General features: G+C 46.0%; 1 protein-coding gene across 1 annotated transcript in view; it reads right to left on the bottom strand.

Moving 5' to 3' along the window:
• The window catches only part of plxna3 (plexin A3), a gene marked incomplete at its 3' end in the record, with an annotated part of 77,865 nt that overhangs the window by 28,587 nt on the left and 29,278 nt on the right, over positions 1–20,000 (bottom strand).

Raw genomic sequence — 20,000 nt, 5'->3', positions numbered from 1 at the left:
GTGTGTTTACATTTAACCGAGTTATGAAGAAGAGAAAAGAGTGTTTTTCACTTTGACACTGAAGAAAACGTATAAACATGGAGATTCTCAGGCAAGTTCTGCAGCGTCTTAGAGTGATTTCTAGGATTATTTTTGGATGTTTTTGTGGATGAACATGATAAATGTTGGTAACATCTGGAAGTCTAAGTCACACTGAATCTAAAAATATATGTTTCATGTCTGTGTGTTCACATTTCACCGAGTTATGAAGAAGAGAAAACAGTGTTTTTCACGTTGACGCTAACCAGCAGTAAAAATGATCCAATCAAACGTTTGCCTCTGACTTCAGCCTGAGTGAAGCTTCCAGATCAGATTTAATCAACAGGATCTGTTTTACTTCAGCAGTTACATCAACAACAACAAGCAGTCGGACCTTGGCTAGCAGCATTTAGCAGTTAGCAGCTAGCAGTGATGGCGGCTACAGGCAAGAAAAGTTTGACTCACTGGTTGGCTCTTGGACTTCACTGCTGATTATAATAACACACACACACACACACACACACACACGCACGCACACACGCACACACACACGCGCACACACACGCACGCACACGCACGCACGCGCACACACACACACACACACACACACACTTAATAAATGTTATTAGTTGCTGTCAATTATTGCTTTTCAATAATGGAATCGTTAATTAATGATCAGTGTTACGGGGTGTGTGTGTGTGTGTGTGTGTGTGTGTGCAGATACAGAGCTCGTTAGTGCAGATTTAGGTGAGGGGGGGCGGGGGGGGGGGGGCGCTGCCTAAAGCTTATGAATTTCTGTACGAAATAATTGTCAGTCATTTCAGTGTGTGATGAAACATGAGGCAATAACACACACTCTCTCTGAACACACACTCTCTCTGAACACACACACTCTCTCTGAACACACACTCTCTCTGAACACACACACTCTCTCTCTGAACACACACTCTCTCTCTGAACACACACTCTCTCTCTGAACACACACTCTCTCTCTGAACACACACACTCTCTCTCTGAACACACACACTCTCTCTCTGAACACACACACTCTCTCTCTGAAGTGGGTCGGGGTGTGTGACTGTGCTGCTGGAGGACACGTTCATTAAAGGGCGGGCTGTTAACGAACTCCACTTCTCCAGACTGAAGGAAGTAAAAGAGCTCTGCATCAAAACACATCGGCTGTTTTAAATCAGACGGACACACACACACACACACACACACACACACAGTCCCACACACACTCACACACACACACACACACACACACACACACACACACACACACACACACACACACACACACACACACACACACACACACACACACACACACACACACACACACACACACACACACACACACACACACACACACACACACACACACACACACACACACACACACACACACACACACACACACACACACAGACCCAGTTCATCACACAAACAGAGGTCATGTGTATATTACACAGCGTCATTTTTCAACACACATTAAATCTTCAGTCACGTTCATAAACTCTTGTTGAGCTGCGGTCAGCTTCCTGTTGCTCGTGTCAGAAACAGTGAGACTGAACGTGATTGGTCGACATCACGTTGGTGTAAAGCTGTAAAATGAATCACAGTCATGTTTACAATAACGCTAGCTCGCTGTTTTTAATCACTCCATCAGCCAACGCCACGAAGCAACCGACCAAGATTCATGCAGCCGAGACACAGCCAGCTGAGGTTTCACTGAGCTAACGTTAGCAAGGAGCTAATGTTAGCCAACTGAGGTTTCACTGAGCTAACGTTAGCAAGGAGCTAATGTTAGCCAGCTGAGGTTTCACTGAGCTAATATTAGCAAGGAGCTAATGTTAGCCAGCTGAGGTTTCACTGAGCTAATGTTAGCAAGGAGCTAAAGTTAGCCAGCTGAGGTTTCACTGAGCTAATATTAGCAAGGAGCTAATGTTAGCCAGCTGAGGTTTCACTGAGCTAATATTAGCAAGGAGCTAATGTTAACAGCTGAGGTTTCACTAAGCTAATGATAGCACAAAGCTAGCATTAGCCAGCTTAGGTTTCACTCATAACGATAGAAAGAAGTTAACATTAGCCAGCTTAGGTTTCAATGAGCTAACATAAGCAAGAGGCTATATTGGCCAGCTTAGGTTTCAATAAGCTAATATTAGCAAGAAGCTAACAGTAGCTAACATTAGCCAGCTATCTGGGACTTGGATCTGCCGTCAGTCAGTTCATAACGTAACTAAAAAAGTAATTTACAAGCAGCGAGCTAGCCAGTAGTCTGGAAAATCAGCCGTCGTTATCCACTCAAGACAGGATGTTGCTACATCAGCTAGCAAGCAGTTCATCTGCAATAGCAGCGAGCTAACAGCAGCTAATATTAGCATCGAGCTAACAGTAGCTAACAGCACATATACTCCACATGGCAGTGTTTCCTGTAGCACCGGGGGAGAGTCCACACACGCTGTCCCTCTGTACACACACTCTGCAGCGGCCGGCAGCCCCGCAGACCCTCAGCCGGCATGAACCACAGCACCGGGGGTCTGATCCCACACCGCCCAGAGCCCCGCTCCCCGTTTGCAAAATCAATATTTCGTACGAATCCTTAATTTATTTAGGTGGACATGTGATAATGTAAAGTGAGTCGGTCAGTAGTGCCAGTTAAACGTCGCAGCACCAGAGTCCTGCAGCACGGCGGCGTCAGAGTCATGCAGCGCCGCGGCGCCAGAGTCCTGCAGTACCGCGGCACCAGAGTCCTGCAGCACCGGAGTCCTGCAGCACCGCGGCGCCAGAGTCCTGCAGCACCGCGGCGCCAGAGTCCTGCAGCACCGCGGCGCCAGAGTCCTGCAGCACCGCGGCGCCAGAGTCCTGCAGCACCGCGGCGCCAGAGTCCTGCAGCACCGGAGTCCTGCAGCACCGCGGCGCCAGAGTCCTGCAGCACCGCGGCGCCAGAGTCCTGCAGCACCGGAGTCCTGCAGCACCGCGGCGCCAGAGTCCTGCAGCACCGCGGCGCCAGAGTCCTGCAGCACCGCGGCGCCAGAGTCCTGCAGCACCGCGGCGTCCGGCTCGCTCCACCGTAATCTGTCAACAGAACAACTGGTGACATGAAGACTGAGAGTGTGTGTTTACTGGGAACACTGGTTCTTATCATCACCATCGTCTGGGGAACTCCTGGGAACAGGAAGCACTTCTCAAGAGGGTCACAATGAGAGCACACACACACACACACACACACACACACACACACACACACACACACACACACACACACACACACACACACACACACACACACACACACACACACACACACACACACACACACACACACACACACACACACACACACACACACACACACACACACACACACACACACACACACACTGACCCAGTTTCAGGTGCTCGCTGAATTAAAGCTCAAACTCTTACTCCCCCATTTTCCCTCTCTCCTCTCTCCCCTCATTCTTCTCATTCTCATCCTCTTCCTCTTCTCTTTCGACAAAACATCCCTCCATCATTGTCTCTTTCACTCTTCCTCCTCTTCTTCCTCGCTCCAATCATCTTCTCGCTCTTTCAGTCTTTTTTTATGTTCTCATCCCTCTTTCCTCTCCTAAAAACACCTTCATCCCTTCATCATTCTCCATACTCCTCCTCTCTTCCCCTCCAGCTGCTGCTGCTGATGATGAAGATGACGATGATGATGAAGATGATGAGATTTAAGGCGATCGCTGACGACTTAAAGACGTAACTTACTCTGCAGCTCAAACGTCCTGAAGAGAAGCTTTAAATGACATTAAATCATCGTGAACGTGAGTATCCCCACACTTCCTGAGGGTTGTGTCACAATAAAAGCCTGCGACAGGAGTAAATTACCAAAATAAAAGCTTCAATAAAGACTGAGAAAGACTGATATTTAATAATAGATAGAATTATTATTATTGTTATTATTAAAATGACTTCATGAACTCTTAATGAAGTCATTGTAATGGACTGAACGTGGTTCGCGACGACAACGCCGCACAAAAAACACCACGGGAATCGAACGGTGCTAACCCCAAGGGAAAGCCCTGCTACTCGCTTCAGCCGCTGTTTGTGTTTTGGTCGAGTTGGGCCTCCGTACGACGCCAATCACACTACGGCGTTGACCACATCGCCCCCACTCCGCTAGCGCTTCATTACGACGGTAATATCGATTTCAGGATTTTCTGAATCGTTATTGAATCGAAAATTATTAGATTGTGATGAACTGATGGATATGTATTTTTACACATCACTACTCACGTATCAAAGTTTGTGCAAGGGCCGTTGACAGGAAACGGAACTAGCTGCTCGAACTGCTACTGTTAGCTGCTGTTAGCTCGCTGCTAGCAAGCTGACGTAGCAACATCCTGTCCTGAGTGGATAACGTCCGCTGATTCTTCCAGACTCCCAGATGGCTCGTCGTTTGTAAATGACTTTATCAGCTAATGTAACGAAGCGACCGTCGCCAGATCCGTGCAGCGTAGCTAGGTTAGAGCTAGCTGGCTAACGTTAGCGTCTTGCTAGTGTTAGCTCAGTGAAACCAAAACTGGCTGTGTGTCAGGGGGACCAATCAGGACCAGAAATAATGCCGGATCAAAGCAACTGATTGGGTATTTTATTCAATTAAGAAGCCGCTTGTTTAACTACACACCCACACACACCCACACACACACACACACACACACACAAACATATACACACATACGTACGTATGCGCACACACACACACACACACACAGCAAGATTTAAATACAGTCTGTGTCAAATAAGTTTGTGTTGCTGTTCAGAAGCCTGACCATGTTCACATTTAGACTGGGTGTGGCAGCAGCTCACCACACACACACACGCACAAGCACACACACACAGACACACACGCACACACACACAAGCACATGCACACAGACACAGACACACACGCACACACACACAAGCACATGCACACAGACACACACAAACACACACACACACACTTTACAGCACATTTTGTAGACGAGCCATGAAAGAGAGAGAGGAGGCAGATACAGTCACTCGGTTTTCATTTAGACCACACACTGTTTTACTAGTGTGTGTGTGTGTGTGTGTGTGTGTGTGTGTGTGTGTGTGTGTGTGTGTGTGTGTGACGTCAGGCTAAAACATGTCCTTTGGGACAAACTTTATGGATTTCACTGTAAAACAGAGTCAATAAGGAGAGAGAGAGACATAGAGGTGAAACAGAGAGAGAGAGAGAGATGAAGTCATTTCCCAAGGTGAGTCCTGACGATGCACAGACACACAGCTGTGATAGACCGTGTGTGTGTGTGTGTGTGTGTGTGTGTGTGTGTGTGTGTGTGTGTGTGTGCAGAGGGTACACTAAGTATTTATCGGAGACTCCTGACTGAGAGTGAAGAGTCATTTATCAGCTGGCAAGGGCGCGCACACACACACCCCCACACACAAACGTGCACGCACACACACACACACACACACACACACCCACACACAAACACACACACATACATAAACACTCTCTCTCTCTCTCTCTCTCTCACACACACACACACGCCCACACTACAGTTAGAGAAAGAAACCTGGATCACGTTAGCGTCTCTTCCACCTGAACTATCGTATGTTAGCACTGCAGCTAACGGTGTTTTCATCACGGATGTATAAAAGAACTGGATGCAGCGTTGGAGGTAACGTCTTATTCTTTTATACATCTGTGCTCTAAAAGCAGCCGTTTATTTTTAAACACACACACACGTACACACACACACACACACAGGTCCCAGGTGTTTAAAGGCGCCTCTTAAACACCTGCATTTATTACTGTGGCAGCTGAACCATCCAAACTGTACAGAGAGAGAGAGTTACGAGTCGCTGCATTAAATAATTACAGGAAACACACACACACACACACACACACACACACACATACACATACAGTGAGTAGAAACAGGCCTGGCTAACTGCCACACACACACAGAAAGAGACACACACACACACACACACACACACACACACACTTGGAGGTCAAAAAGTTCTGTAAACAGTTGTAAATAATTACTGTGCTCTCTGGTTCAAACCCACACTAACGCTAACACACTAAGGAGGCTAAGGCTAACAGCTAACACACACACACACACACACACACACACACACACACACACACACTGCCTTCAGCTGCAGGGTTGTGCAGCAGTGGGAGCGTCATTTAATAAAAGGTCCCGTTTTAAGCCCTTAATGCAGCTCGAGGACGGACGCTGCGCCTTTGGGCTCTTTTTTTTTTTAACTATTTGTGTCTGAAAATAGTTTTGATCTTAATTAACACTAAATATATGTTATTATTGATTTATGACGGGTTTACTGCACGTGCTCAGTAACCCTCCGATGGTCGGAGAAGCCAAAGAGGCGGAAAAACAAAGAAAAACGACACTTCATGCTGCTGTGATGTCACTGTGATGTCACTGTGATGTCACCGTGATGTCACCGTGATGTCACGCATCCCGGATGTTACAAGTGTTTACTTGTTGATGGGTTCTGGGGCCGCTGCCATGGCAACCGGCGATCGTCTCTAATATAATTTACAGCCGATCACAACAAAATCACCAGCTGGTCCTTAACTCAGTGTGTGTGTGTGCGTGTGTGTGTGTGTGTGTGTGTGTGTGTGTGTGTGTGTGTGTGTGTGTGGTGAGCCCAGGTGTGACGCTTCCTCCTCCAATCACACACCAATCAACCTCAGTTAATATCCAGCCACGAAATATCGATGCCTAATGGATCATTTACGCGTGTGTGTGTGTGTGTGTGTGTGTGTGTGTGTGTGTGTGTGTGTGTGTGTGTGTGTGTGTGTGTGTGCAACAGCAGTGCAAACAATTTAAATTTGCCAATTGACACTTTAATTAACAAAACTATCTTCTTTTAAAGGTTGAATCTATAGAATGATCAGAACAGCTCAAGATCGTCGTCGCAGCAACAAAAAAGAAGTCCAGCAGTGGGGTTGCCAGGTTGGTCAGACCCGGCCCAGTAGCTCCAGGAGACCGGAGTCTGTTTGAGCCTGTTTGAACCCGTCCCCTCCAGAAAATCACAGCATCAAAACAAGGATTAGAGGAGTTTGACTGACAGTTAGCGTTAGCCGTTAGCGTTAGCCGTTCCAGCTAAGTGCAGATGAAAGTGATGTTAGCATCAAGGAGAAGCGTAGCCATGTGGGCGTGCGTTTGAATGGCGTTCCTCTCCTTTCTCTCAGTCCATGGAGTGAATGCTCGGCCTATAGTGACTCTGGTTGTTGCCCGTCGGAGCGACAACCAGAGTCACTCCAGGGTGCGTTAGAGACGCTCCCGTTCCCCTGAAGTGCCTGAACGCATCTCGATGTCGCAGGTGACGGCACAAAGACGGACGGGGGTGAAAGGTTTCCTCTCCACAGGTGAGAGAGTTACAGGTGCAGGCGCCTCACGACGACACGCGGAGCATTCATCACCGAGGCTCCGTTCTGCCGCCGCGCAGAGGAGCAGGTGCACGCGGCGCCTAATAATAATCAGCGATATGAATTCAAATCAGCAGATTAATTTCCCTCTTTGGCGGCGAGGATCCATTTCCCCGCCGCCGCCGCCGCCGCCAAAAGAAAGAGAGGGAGAGAAAAGAGGGAGAAGGAGTGTGTAATGATGTTTGGAGAAGCAGGTGCAGGCGGCTCGCTCACAAACACACATCACTGTTATTAGAATAAAAGCTTCTATTCCCCGTCGTCTCATTAGCCAATAATGGCGCCGTTCCCTCTGAACGCCACAGCTGATTGGCCGACTCATCTCCGCTAATTCACTTTGTGCTCATGGGACAAAAAAGAGGCAGGAAGCTTCAGTTTGTGTCAAATCTGCACGAAAAAGTGTCAGAATTTATGTTTTTTTTACTGTTTGACACAAAAAAGATGTCGCCGGGCAGAAAAGAGCACACGGATACAAGGAGGGCTGTGATTGGTCCGTTTACGGAGAGGGCGTCGACATGAAGCAGGTTAAAAAGAGAGTTTACAGGACTAAAGGAGACGGTTAAGTTTAGACGACTAAAGGAGACGGTTAAGTTAAGACGACTAAAGAAGACGGTTAAGTTTAGTCTCTAAAGGAGACGGTTAAGTTTAGACGACTAAAGGAGACGGTTAAGTTAAGACGACTAAAGAAGACGGTTAAGTTTAGTCTCTAAAGGAGACGGTTAAGTTAAGACGGCAAAAGGAGACGGTTAAGTTAAGACACTAAAGGAGACGGTTAAGTTAAGACGGCAAAAGGAGACGGTCAAGTTTAGACGACTTAAGGAGACTGTTAAGTTAAGACGAATAAAGCAGACGGTTAAGTTTAGTCGACTTAAGGAGACGGTTAAGTTTAGTCGACTAAAGGAGACGGTTAAGTTTAGACGACTAAAGGTGATGGTTAAGTTTAAACGACTAAAGGAGACGGTTAAGTTTAGCTGACTTAAGGTGATGGTTAAGTTTAAACGACTAAAGGAGACGGTTAAGTTTAGCTGACTTAAGGTGATGGTTAAGTTTAAACGACTAAAGGAGACGGTTAAGTTTAGACCACTGTCGTCGTAGTTTATATATTTGCATCGTAGCAGTTGTAGGTATAGCCGTTACCGTAGCAACAGCAACGTATTTCCCATCTATCAGTGTTGTTGTTGTCGTATCAGCTGATCTGACAGCTGATTGGGTCAGAGCGTGATGATGTCATCAGCATGCAAGTAGAGAACGAGACGACAGGAAGCTGGAGGAGGACGCCCCAGGAGGATGGGCGTGTGTGTGTGTGTGTGTGTGTGTGTGTGATCTGCGTCCAAAACAAACAGGCCGGAGGGCAGAGGAGACACGCCGCACTGACACCACACACACACACACACACACACACACACACACACACACACACACACACACACACACACACACACACACACACACACACACACACACACACACACACACACACACACACACACACACACACACACACACACACACACACACACACACACACACACACACGACTTACGACTAAAGGTGACGGTTAAGTGTAGACGACTAAAGGAGACGGTTAAGTTTAGTCACCAAAGGAGACGGTTAAGTTTAGTCACCAAAGGAGACGGTTAAGTTTAGTCACTAAAGGAGACGGTTAAGTGTAGACGACTAAAGGAGACGGTTAAGTTTAGACGACTAAAGGAGACGGTTAAGTTTAGTCACTAAAGGAGACGGTTAAGTGTAGACGACTAAAGGAGACGGTTAAGTTTAGACAACTAAAGGAGACGGTTAAGTTTAGACGACTAAGGTGACGGTTAAGTTTAGTCACTAAAGGAGACGGTTAAGTGTAGTCACTAAAGGAGATGGTTAAGTGTAGACGACTAAGGTGACGGTTAAGTGGACTGTGACGCTCTGATACTACGTCACCTGATGCTGCAGATGTAAATACGTGTAAAACACCCGCACGGACAAACTCACCGTCGTCATGTGAGTCCAGAGGTCAGAGGTCAGAGTCCAGAGGTCGGAGGTCATAGGTCAGAGGTCAGAGGTCGGAGGTCAGAGGTCGGAGGTCACAGGTCAGAGGTTAGACGTCAGAGGTCAGAGGTCGGCTCTTTCCCAAACCTAAACATGTTTGTTTCATGAAGCCAACGACATCTGCAGCGTCTACAGTCGCTCATATGATGAAGTATGGAAGCTCAGAGGACTCACATTTAAAATGCATCAGTGTGACCGTCACAAGATTAATATGTCGTCTCCGCGGCGACAGTGATGGATGCCCGCGCTGCAGGAATGAGCGTCGTGGGCAGAGTGGAAGCAAAGAGAGAGAGAGAGCTGGTATTTAAAACCCAGACTCGTGTCATGGAGGCAGGTCTCACTGTGAAGCTTCCAGCTCCGTGCGTCCACAGCCAGAGCTGATGCGATTATGTTGTTAGAGGAGGCGGACTGGGCCCTGAGTCCCAGCAGCACTCAGCCTGCTGCAGGAGGACACACCGGACCAGAAATACCACCTTAAAAACAGCCTCACATCTGACAAATATACCAGCTTAAAACAGCCTCAAATCTAACAAACATACCACCTTAAAAACAGCCTCACATCTGACAAATATACCACCTTAAAACAGCCTCAAATCTGACAAATAAACCACCTTAAAACAGCCTCACATCTAACAAATATACCACCTTAAAACAGCCTCAAATCTGACAAATATTCCACCTTAAAACAGCCTGAAATCTGAGAAATATTCCACCTTAAAACAGCCTCAAATCTGACAAATATACCACCTTAAACCAGCCTCAAATCTGACAAATATACCACCTTAAAAACAGCCTCAAATCTGACAAATATACCACCTTAAAACAGCCTCAAATCTGACAAATATACCACCTTAAACCAGCCTCAAATCTGACAAATATACCACCTTAAACCAGCCTCACATCTGACAAATATACCACCTTAAACCAGCCTGAGATCTGTCAAATATACCACCTTAAACCAGCCTCACATCTGACAAATATACCACCTTAAACCAGCCTCAAATCTGAGGAAATATACCACCTTAAACCAGCCTGTGATCTGACAAATATACCACCTTAAACCAGCCTGAGATCTGACAAATATACCACCTTAAACCAGCCTGATATCTGACAAATATACCACCTTAAACCAGCCTCAAATATGACAAATATACCACCTTAAAACAGCCTGAAATCTGAGAAATATTCCACCTTAAAACAGCCTCAAATCTGACAAATATTCCACCTTAAAACAGCCTCAAATCTGACAAATATTCCACCTTAAAACAGCCTCACATCTGACAAACATACCACCTTAAAACAGCCTCAAATCTGACAAATACGCCACCTTAACACAGCCTCAAATCTGACAAATACGCCACCTTAACACAGCCTCAAATCTGACAAATATACCACCTTAAATCCGCCTCAAATCTGACAAATATACCACCTTAAACCAGCCTCAAATCTGACAAATATACCACCTTAAACCAGCCTCACATCTGTCAAATATACCACCTTAAACCAGCCTCAAATCTGACAAATATACCACCTTAAACCAGCCTCAAATCTGACAAATATACCACCTTAAACCAGCCTGAGATCTGTCAAATATACCACCTTAAACCAGCCTCACATCTTACAAATATACCACCTTAAACCAGCCTGAGATCTTACAAATATACCAGCTTAAAACAGCCTCAAATCTGACAAATATACCACCTTAAACCAGCCTGATATCTGACAAATAAACCACCTTAAACCAGCCTCAAATTGAGAACGAGGAACAGGGTTGAGTTCTTGTTCAGTGGGTTTTGAACCTTTGCTTGTCTCTGACGTGTTGCCTTTGAGCCAGGCACCTGCCCCCCCCCCCCCCCCCCCCCACACACACACACACACACACACACAGCTGCTACAGCGGCGGCGGCGGCACCGCTCCGGTCCCGGTTTAACTCAGGGTGGAGCTGCTCTTTAAAGAGTCCCTTTAATGTGGATTCAGCTGCGTCTCAACACACGGAGGTTTCCCCGCGTGTGTGTGGTCGCACACACACCAAACGACCCTGGGTGTTTTTCCTGCGTGTCCACATCCACTTCCTGTTTGGTCCCCGCTCTGCAGAGCACAGCCACAGTCAGAGCTGGTGTTAATGTGATGAGCGCTGCTTCACCACCGGCTTCACTCTGTTCACAGAAAATCCAGATTTGCTGTGATTGTCCTGATGAACCTGAACCCACATCCAACGAGAAGGAAAGAAAAGACTCTGGTTTGGGATTTTTCAGTCGCTTCAAATCCGTATTTTACTTCAAAAAAAGATGTTTTTGTGTGATTTTCTTACAGCAGGATTCAAACATGGCGTGCAGGGAAGAGGTGTGCACTATATCGACAATGTTACTTCTGCAAAATTAAGAAATTCGTCTCCTTAAATGAATAAAAGGAACTGCAGAACGACTTTTATCAAATGAATTTTCTAACTGATTGGTTGATTTATTTATTCAGCTGTTGAAACTGTTGGGGAGTCGAATTTATGACGAGTTTTAATTTATAAAGCCGTCGGATAAACGTGCTGCAGCAGAAGAAGAAAGAAACTTAATGTACTTATCAGAGGATCTGAAACGAGCTGAACCGCAGAGAGAGAGAGAAGAAGAGGAGGAGGGAGATGGACGGAGAGGAAGACAGAGGAACGAGGACAGAGGAACGAGGATAAAAGGACAGAGGAACGAGGACAGAGGACAGAGGAACGAGGACAGAGGAACGAGGACAGAGGACGGAGGAACGAGGACAGAGGAACGAGGACAGAGGAACGAGGACAGAGGAACGAGGAGAGAGGACAGAGGACAGAGGAACGAGGACAGAGGACGGAGGAACGAGGACAGAGGAACGATGACAGAGGAACAAGGAGAGAGGACAGAGGAACAAGGACAGAGGAACAAGGAGAGAGGACAGAGGAACAAGGACAGAGGAACGAGGACAGAGGAACAAGGAGAGAGGACAGAGGACAGAGGACAGAGGAACGAGGACAAAGGAACGAGGACAGAGGAACAAGGACAGAGGAACGAGGACAAAGGAACAAGGAGAGAGGACAGAGGAACGAGGACAGAGGAACGAGGACAAAGGAACGAGGACAGAGGAACAAGGACAGAGGAACGAGGACAGAGGAACAAGGAGAGAGGACAGAGGACAGAGGAACGAGGACAGAGGAACGAGGACAAAGGAACGAGGACAGAGGAACGAGGACAGAGGAACAAGGACAGAGGAACAAGGACAGAGGAACGAGGACAAAGGAACGAGGACAGAGGAACAAGGACAGAGGAACGAGGACAAAGGAACAAGGACAGAGGAACAAGGACAGAGGAACGAGGACAGAGGAACGAGGACAAAGGAACGAGGACAGAGGAACAAGGACAGAGGAACGAGGACAAAGGAACAAGGACAGAGGAACGAGGACAGAGGAACGAGGACAGAGGAACGAGGACAAAGGACAGAGGAACGAGGACAAAGGACAGAGGAACGAGGACAGAGGAACAAGGACAGAGGAACAAGGACAGAGGAACGAGGACAGAGGAACGAGGACAGAGGAACGAGGACAGAAGAACGAGGACAGAAGACAGAGGAAGGAGGACAGAGGAACAAGGACAGAGGAACGAGGACAAAGGATAAAGGAACAAGGACAGAGGAACGAGGACAGAGGAACGAGGACAGAGGAGAGGTGGACGGAGGAACGAGGACAGAGGACAGAGGAGAGATGGACGGAGGACAGAGTACAGAGGACAGATGGACAGAGGAGAGAGCGGTGATGGACGTAGAGGGAAGGAGTCGGACAGACGGAGATAAAGTCAACAGAGAGTTTGAGTTACGACTTGTTGTTTCTTCTGCTGTCAGAACTCAGCGAGCAGCCGAGCGGCCGAATGAATCAGGGCTGGAACGGCCTCCGCGGAGGGTCCGCACGTCTCAGCGCGCCGCACGCTGAGAGTTACGGCTGTTCCCTGTGTGACCCGCGTATACGTCAACACGCAGACGCTTCATCTGTTCCTGTGAGACGCGTCTGAGCCGGCGCCAGCGTGCTCGTGTTCTGACCCGCTCTGATCACAGACTGAGGTCCACCAACGCTGGTCAACATCAATAACATTTGACAGATGAGAAGTTGGTCTTTAATATAAATATTCCTTAAATTCTGACAAATATACTTCCTTAAAACCAGTAAGAAATCAAACAAATATACCACCTTAAACCAGCTAGAAATTCAGCAAACATACCACCTTAAACCAGTCGGAAATCTGACAAATATACCACCTTAAGACCAGTCAAAATTCAGACAAATATACCACCTTAAAACCAGTCAAAATTCAGACAAATATACCACCTTAAACCAGTCGGAAATCTGACAAATATACCACCTTAAAACCAGTCAGTAATGGGACAAATATACCACCTTAAAACCAGTCAGTAATGGGACAAATATACCACCTTAAAACCAGTCAGAAATCTAACAAATATACCACCTTAAACTTGTCCAACATCAGACAAATATACCACCTTAAACCAGTCAGACATCAGACAAATATACCACCTTAAACCAGTCAAAATTCTGACAAATTTACCACCTTAAAACCAGTCAAAATTCAGACAAATATACCACCTTAAAACCAGTCAAAATTCAGACAAATATACCACCTTAAAACCACTCAGAAATCGTACAAATATACAAATATGACATTGATATGTGACATTTGGTGGGGCCTTCTTTAAAGCTAACATAAAGTTGCTAAATGAAGCTAACGCTAGCTTCTGTCCTAATGCTACATGAAGCTAACGCTAGCGTCTGTCCTGATGCTACATGACGCTAACACTAGCAGCTCCTGTTTGCAGCGTGGCTGTGCCATCACTGAATGACTGAGCTTTGCCGTTTTCCTCTGATTTCTGAGCAGATTTACGGACTTTTATTCTGAAAGGGCGTCAGAGACGATGACATCATCTGGAAGTGTTACGTACATTTCTCTGAGTTACGCACATTTCTCTGAGTTACGCACATTTCTCTGAGTTACGCACATTTCACTGAGTTACTCACATTTCTCTGAGTTACGCACATTTCTCTGAGTTACGCACATTTCTCTGAGTTACGCACATTTCTCTGAGTTACGCACATTTCACTGAGTTACGCACATTTCTCTGAGTTACGCACATTTCACTGAGTTACGCACATTTATCTGAGTTACGCACATTTCTCTGAGTTACGCACATTTCTCTGAGTTACGCACATTTCACTGAGTTACGCACATTTCTCTGAGTTACGCACATTTCATTGAGTTACGCACATTTCACTGAGTTACGCACATTTATCTGAGTTACGCACATTTCTCTGAGTCACGCACATTTCTCTGAGTTACGCACATTTCTCTGAGTTACGCACATTTCACTGAGTTACGCACATTTCTCTGAGTTATGCACATTTCCCTGAGTTACGCACATTTCTCTGAGTTACGCACATTTCTCTGAGTTACGCACATTTCACTGAGTTACGCACATTTCTCTGAGTTACGCACATTTCACTAATTGCCTCTTTTAACGAAGAAAGCCCGGTTTCTCGTTTACGTGTCGCCGCAGAAATGAGATTAGCGCTGATAGCGTGCGACCTTCAGTTCCTTAAATACACCGACTGTTAAGTGCAGACTGCTAAGGGGACACGTGAGGTCACTCAGGAAAAACACTCAAGGTTGAAATCTAGAAGAAGCACTCGGAGACATGACTGTTTAATTTGCAGCAGAGACGTTGTTTTTTTAAGGTAGCTTGAAGGTTACGTGTCCCCGTCCGTCCGCCCGTCCGTCGTCCGTCTGGTACGCTAAGTGAAAGGTCGTGTGTGCCTCTGATATCTGCTCCACAGATCGCTTTTAACCACGACTGGGAGTGAAGAGTTCTGATGAAAGATAAACAAATGAAAGAGGCTGCAGCTCTGACATTTACAGAGGGAATCGAACCGCACTGAGGCTGCAGAGGCACCGTGCCTTGCTCTGAGGCACTTCAGAGCTGCTCCGTGCTGTTCTCCTCTGTGTGTGTGTGTGTGTGTGCGCCGTGTTCCTGTGGTTCCTCCGACAGAGCCTCTCTGTTTTTAGTCTCTGGCCAAATGACCAATTAACCCTCGCCTCCGTAATTAAATTCATTAGCGTCCGAGCTCTCGCCCCGGTGACAGCCAATCACAGCGGCCCGCTCGGACGCGCTGGAATGCTTTTGTAGAGACGGAGACGTGAACGTTCGCTGACCTGAGAGCAGGCGGGGAGAAGTAAACGCCACATTAACAAACAAGTTAAATGAACAACAGTTACCAAGATGCATTTTTCCCTGACGTTAGCATGTAGCAGCTACGTGTAGCAGTGTGTTTAAAAGCACTTTTCAAGCTTTTCCAGCACCTTTAAGAGGCGATAACTCACACATTTATACACAGAACACTGATTATTGCACTTCATCATCACATTAAATCAGATGTTATGAGCTTTACACCTGCAACCGAGATTACAGCTTTCCCTGACCTTAGCATGAAGCTACGTGTAGCTTAGTTAGCAGTGAATGACTGTAGCAACACGTTCTAACATCAGAAATCATCAATAAAAGCTTCTAAACCAAAAACTACACAATGAAACATTTTCCAGCAGGGATTAGATCTTAAATATGGAGAAATGAACATGAACCACATGTTAGCGAGTAGCTAGCTGTAACATAGTTAGCATTGGAACGACCAGAGTAACGTTACAGCAGCACTTTCCATCAAATCACCGTCAAAATAAAAGCTTCTAAACAAAAATGATACAATGAAACATTTTCCAGCAGGAATCGGACGTGAAATGTGGAGAAATGAACATGAACCATATGTTTCCCTGATGTTAGCATGTAGCTAGCTACGTTCAGAAGTTATGACTGTAGAATAACTTTATAGCAGCACTTTCTACCGTCAGAAATCACCAATAAAAGCTTCTAAACCAAAAACTACACAATGAAAAAAGTTAAATGAACAACATCAACCAAGTTTACAGCTTTCCCTGATGTTAGCGTGTAGCTAGCTGTAACATAGTTAGCATTGGAACGATCAGAGTAACGTTACAGCAGCACTTTCCATCAAATCACCGTCAAAATAAAAGCTTCTAAACAAAAATGATACCATGAAACATTTTCCAGCAGGAATCGGATGTGAAATATGGAGAAATGAACATGAACCACATGTTTCCCTGATGTTAGCATGTAGGTAGCTAAATGTAGCAGTTATGTCTGTGGAGTAACGTTACAGCAGCACTTTCTACCGTCAGAAATCATCAATTAAAGCTTCTAAACCAAAAACTGCACAATGAAACAAGTTAAATGAACAACATGAACCAGGTTTATAGCTTTCCCTGATGTTAGCATGTAGCTAGCAACGTGTAACAGGTGACTGTGGAGAAGCTAACGTTATAGCAGCACTTTCTACCGTCAGAAATCATCAATAAAAGCTTCTAAACCAAAAACTACACAATGAAACAAGTTAAATGAACAACATGAACCAGGTTTATAGCTTTCCATTATGTTAGCATGTAGCTAGCCACATGTAGCAGGTGACTGTGGAGAAGCTAACGTTACAGCAGCACTTTCTACCGTCAGAAATCACCAATAAATGCTTCTAAACCAAAAACTACACAATGAAACAAGTTAAATGAACAACATGAACCAAGTTTACAGCTTTCCCCGATTTTAGCATGTAGCTAGCAACGTGTAGCAGTGTGTTTAAAACGCGTCTGTTGTCATTTCAGATCACATTGTGAATTATTTACTTAGTATTTTATTTATTGTCACTGTCTCACAGTAAAAAGTGTCGCTACTCTGCAATTGTGTGTTGGAGCTTTTGGATGGCGTTGAGTGTCGACGACGTTTACACCATTGAACGTTGACGGCGTTGAGTGTTAGATGGCGTTGAGCGTTGACGGCGTTGAGTGTTGACGGCGTTGAGCGTTGACGGCGTTGAGCGTTGACGGCGTTGAGTGTTGACGGCGTTGAGTATTAACGGCCTTAAGTGTTTATGGCGTTGAGTGTAGACGGCCTTGAGTGTTGACGGCCTTGAGTGTTGACGGCGTTGAGCGTTGACGGCGTTGAGTGTTGACGGCGTTGAGCATTGCTGACACTGCAGGAGAAGCAGTGATGGCGTAGGCGCGTCTTTAACGAGCACCGACTCTTCCCCGTCTCGAGCTGATGGACGATCGGGTTTTTAACGCTTAGAATGAAATGTTTTACGCCGACGACGCTCTGGTTTCCGTCTTCACACCATCTCGACCTGGCGTGCATGTTGCGGCGTTCAGAGATCTACTCCTAAGCGTCTGGTTGGCTGAAGCGCCGGAGAGCGTTTGTTGGACTCGGAGAGCAGCGGAGGAGGAAGAGGAGGAGGAGACGGAGGCTTCACCAAAGATAGCGTCCTTCTCCGCCAACGTCTACAACCAAAAAACAGCGATTTGCACCCATCCCTTCCCTTCACAGACTACTCCTCCGGCTGTTCCTCGCTCCATCGGGCGCCGTGCGAGCTCAGCGTCCAGAGGAATATCTCCCCGTGTGGATGAACATTAAAGCGGCAGCTGTGTGGGAGGAGAGGTGAGCGGGGTGAACGCCGAGAGGATCCATTCACGTCGCACCGGCCTCCATTTTTAGTTTCCAGGCAATTAAAATTCATCCTTCAGTCGGGCACGAAAATGGAGAGGATTGTGCGGTCGAAGGTGGACGGAGGCGCTCGTGCGTGAGGACGATTATTCGCTTAAGTTTCTCAGTGATTTACCAAATGTTCGTTTTTAACAGTCTTTTATATTCAACCTTCAGAGGTTTAAAGTGCTGATTCAGCTCAATAAAGGGCTTCGGAACAGAGAACGTCTCTATTCAGAGAAGGTTCCAGTACAGAGGAGACTGTGACGGTCTGCAGGTGTAGCTGTGTTAGTCATTTTGCATCCTTTTGTGGTGGTTTTGCATCTATTTTTACTCATTTTGCATCTTTTTGTGCTGGTTTTGCATCTATTTTTAGTCATTTTGCATCTTTTTGTGGTGGTTTTGCATCTATTTTTAGTCATTTTGCATCTTTTTGTGATGGTTTTGCATCTGTTCTTAGTCATTTTGCATCTTTTTGTGGTGGTTTTGCATCTGTTTTTAGCCATTTTGCATCTTTTTGTGGTGGTTTTGCATCTATTTTTAGTCATTTTGCATCTTTTTGTGATGGTTTTACATCTATTTTTAGTCATTTTGCATCTTTTTGTGGTGGTTTTACATCTATTTTTAGTCATTTTGCATCTTTTTGTGATGGTTTTGCATCTTTTTTTAGTCATTTTGCATCTTTTTGTGGTGGTTTTGCATCTATTTTTAGTCATTTTGCATCTTTTTGTGATGGTTTGCATCTGTTTTTAGCCATTTTGCATCTTTTTGTGGTGGTTTTGCATCTATTTTTAGTCATTTTGCATCTTTTTGTGATGGTTTTGCATCTATTTTTAGCCATTCTGCATCTTTTTGTGCCATTCAAAACATTCAGAAACATTCAGAAACATTCAGGAACATTCACACTGTAGGTTTGTCGATGAACGAGGGCTAAAACGCTCAAGCTCACAGCTGCAGACGCCCTCCTGTCCCTGAACGCTGCGGAGGACGCCTCGTCCTGAGGCAGACAGGAGACAGACGCTGTGTGAAAGTAAGTGGGACGCGTCTGAGAGACGAAGAGGAGCAGAGAGAAACTTCACAGCGTCTCCGCAGAGACACCAGAGCCAGAGCCAGGAGCCAATCAGGAGGCTGCAAACCCCGAGCTGTGTTTGCTGTGTTATGAAATCAAAACAACGCTGAGCTGATTTTCAGCTGCAGAGAAGAAGAAGAAGAAGAGCTGCAGATGGTTTCATAACACACACACACACACACACACACACACACACACACACACACACACACACACACACACACACACACACACACACACACACACACACACACACACACACACACACACACACACACACACACACACACACACACACACACACACACACACACACACACACACACACACACACACACACACACACACCTGCTCTGGGTTATTATTAATAATAATATTAATAATGTTATTGTCTCATTTTCTTCACTGACAGGAAATTCATGTAAAACTATTTATTTTGCATGTTTTGCATCGCTCACTTCCTGTTACCGTGACAACAACGTACAAAACTCACGTTTGTTCAAACCAAACTCAAATCAGCGAGGTGTCGTTCTGTTCAACATGAAAAACTAAACACAGAGGTGTTCACCAGGACAGCTACGCATTCACTTCCTGTTTCTAACATCTACGTCACTACGGCAACCGCCCTCCTTACAGCGGAGCGGCGGCGCTCGGTGAAGTGGCGCCACCAACGGGCTGCTTTCAGCTCGGACGCTGAATTATCCGTGACCTGCTGCTGTCGTGGTCGAACACTTCGAGTCCACAGTGAAATGATCCCAAACTTATTCTCCGTC

This window comes from Echiichthys vipera (genome assembly GCF_963691815.1).
Source record: "Echiichthys vipera genome assembly, chromosome: 9".
In the NCBI taxonomy this organism is placed as follows: Eukaryota; Metazoa; Chordata; class Actinopteri; order Perciformes; family Trachinidae; genus Echiichthys; species Echiichthys vipera.
Note: the sequence above shows the minus strand (reverse complement) of the source record. Positions and strands in the feature narration are given on the sequence as shown.